This window comes from Eubalaena glacialis, chromosome 10 (genome assembly GCF_028564815.1).
Source record: "Eubalaena glacialis isolate mEubGla1 chromosome 10, mEubGla1.1.hap2.+ XY, whole genome shotgun sequence".
Classification (NCBI taxonomy): Eukaryota; Metazoa; Chordata; class Mammalia; order Artiodactyla; family Balaenidae; genus Eubalaena; species Eubalaena glacialis.
Window position 1 is genome coordinate 92,415,506 of NC_083725.1, and position 3,147 is coordinate 92,418,652.

A 3,147-nucleotide genomic window follows, 5' to 3' on the forward strand; every position below is an offset into this window, starting at 1 on the left:
TTGACTGTGCACATTGTTCTTTATTGATGATACATGACCAGGTAGGGCTCCCTAATCCTCTCCCTCTTCTTCAGGAGCTCTGGGATGGAAACTGTTGAGGATGGGATATTCTCAGTGTGTTGGGGAATTGAGTTGGAGCAAGGACTCCTTAGGAACTGAGGGCTTCTTTCTTCCTTATCTTGTTTTCTCTGAGGCTGGTGGTCCAGGGATCTCTTACTCCTTGGAAGCCATATGGACCATAAAGCCCACCACCCTTTTGCTGTAGCCAAACCCATTGTCATAACAGGAAATGTGTTTGACAAAGCAGTCACTGAGGGCAATGCCAGCCCCAGCATCAAAGGTGAAAGTGGGCGTATCACTGTTAAAGTCGAGGGAGGCAGCCTGTCCTCAATGTAACCCAGGATGCCCTTTAGGGGGCCCTCTATTGCCTGCTTCGCCACCTTCTTTCTCAATGTCATCACATTTGGCAGCTTTCTCCAGACCACAGGTTAGATTCTTGACTCATTGGAGCTGGGAGCTGGGATCTGGGAGGCCATGCCAGTGAGCTTCCAATTCAGCTCAGGGGTGACCTTGCCCATAGCCTTAGCAGTGCCCATAGAAGCAGGGATGATGGTCTTCTGGGCAGCCCCACAGCCATCATACCACAGCTTCCCAGAGGAGCCATCTGCGATCTTCTGGGTGGCAGTGATGGCATAGACCATGGCCATGAGTCCCTCCACGATGCCAAAGTCATCATGGATGACCTTGCCCAGAGGACCCAAGCAGTGGTGGTAGAGGAGGCATTGCTGACAATCTTGAGGTTTTTGTCATACTTCTCATGATTTGTGCCCAAACATGCGGACATCGGCAGAAGGGACAGAGATGAGGATGACCCTTTTGGCTCCATCCTTTCATAAGCCCCAACCTTGTCCAAGTTAGTGAAGACATCAGTGGATTCTACAACGTATTTAGCACCAGCATCACCCCATTTGATGTGGGTGGAAGCTTTCTCCTAGAAGATGAAGATGGGCCTTCCATTGATGACAAGCTTCCCATTCTCAGCCTGATTGTGGCATAACTTGCTATGGGTGGAATCATACTGGAGCATGTAGACCATGTAGCTGAGGTCAGTGAAGGGGTCATTGATGTGCAATATCCATTTTGCCAGAGTTAAAAGCATCCTAGTGACCAGGTATCCAATATGGACAAATCGATTTACTCTGACCTTCATGACTGTCTCAGGGATGTGGCCGGTATTGCGCAAGAAGATGCAACTGTCTGTCAAAGAGGGAAGAGCAGAGAGCCCCATTTCTTTAATAATTATCAAATTGTGCTTGAGATTCACCTGAGGCTTTAAGGTCTAAAGTTTGTATGTAGCTAATTACTGTCCTTTTTAAAAAATAAGAACCACTGTTTATTTGCAGCCTTGTGGCACCAAGACCGTCGAAAACAGCACAATAATTTCAAACACAGGTTTTTTAGTAGCCTGAAATGTAGCCTCATTTAACTCAGCAGGTGCTTTCCTATAATTCATCCAACTACACATAATGGGAAGTTCCTCTTACCGATAATGTTCGTTATGCTTTTTTTTCAGTCTGAAGATCATTCCCAACACATAAAAATTATGTATATATAAAAATATATGAATATGTGTATATAATTTTATTAGTTCATAAAAGAAATCATTACGTGTCAAAATTTCAAGTTTACTTTATTACCCTTGCTCTGGAAATTGGCATCCGTGCATCTAGGGTTATAAATGTTATTCCCTACTTGCTCTCAATTGGTTTCATGAGTGAATCACTGGGCACCACCTACACTTTGTTCTCATGTCAGACCTGCAGTCCTCCATAATAGCAATCAGTCTCAGGGGTTTATCTGTGTACTTTTTTCCTTTCTCTTTCACATCCAATTTAATCATTTGATTATGCCAGATACAGTTTAGACAAATATATTCTTCCTTGCCCTTATGAAAGTCACTCTAACTGAGCTTGTCAAGTGAGGCTTTACCTTAGAGGCACCTGTATTCATACAAATTAAGATATGGTCAATAATTATAAAAAATTCCTGTTCATTAACAGTTCCTAATTTATTATTACTCCTTAAGATACTATTGTTTTTAAATGTTTTCATGTTTTTCATAACTGAATCACACATTTTTGCCTTACGTAGCAGTAAGTCAACAAGCCTTACCAAGTTAGTGGGGGGAGACATTGTCTGTCTCTGTCTAGGCTAGGTGCCTCAGACATCTCAGTAACAGAAGTATTTCATTGTGTAGGACACTTTGTTTATCAAATTAAATGCATATTAGAGAGCTAACTGGGAAAAAATAAAATTACAACCCCACAAAGCCATTAATTAAAGTTATCATAAGAAAGGATTGTGATGACTTTCTCTTGCACATTAAACTGTGTGCTTTTGTTTTTGTTTTTTGTTTCTTTTCTTCCCTTAGCCTTTCAGGTGGCCTGGAGTTCAGGATGACTGCAATTTCCCCTCATTTTTATGCTCTTTGTATCTTGTAACCACCAAACGTAGGTTCAGGTGCTCGCTGATCACATGCCGATAATTCTAGACACAAGTGTCCGTAGAAGAGAAAGGTGCTTTCATCAGAAAAGCTGGCAATCTGGGGAGATGGTGGACTTGTATCCAGAGACCAGCTCCACAGATTCTCCTCGGTCATGACAGTTTTTAAAGGGAAAAATGTGGGGGTGGGTCAGAATCTCAGTGAATCATCAAGGCAGGAGGTTGGGTTCTGCATCTCCATTGAGTGCAGACTGGTTTTCTCTTCAGATGTTATCTTGCCTGAGTGATCTGCCTGCAGGATTGCTTAGGGGGGGCTACTGGGGGGAGAGAGCTAGTCTTCTTTTTATCTAGGAAAAGAATCAACATGTTAGACAAGGCATGGTGTGCATGCATTCAGGAGAGCATAAGTCGGGAGTTAGTTTCAATTGCTTAGTGATCTCATTCCTTAATTAGGTCCTTTTAAGGTTAGAGGGGAACAGAAATGGGCAAACAGGAAAGGGGCAAAAGAGCTGCTTTCATTGTAACCTCCTTTGCCTCTCTGCTTGCTTCCCGTCCTCCACAGCTTATAGGTGGAGGCACATATAATGCCACTCAGTGTCATTGCTTGGAAGTTTAAAATTTTGATACAATCAACTAAAGCATCAA

At 42.8% G+C, this 3,147-nt stretch overlaps 1 pseudogene; it reads right to left on the reverse strand.

Moving 5' to 3' along the window:
* Positions 1-213: 213 nt before the first annotated feature.
* LOC133099492 (glyceraldehyde-3-phosphate dehydrogenase-like) lies at positions 214-1,129 on the reverse strand (annotated as a pseudogene).
* Positions 1,130-3,147: the final 2,018 nt, after the last annotated feature.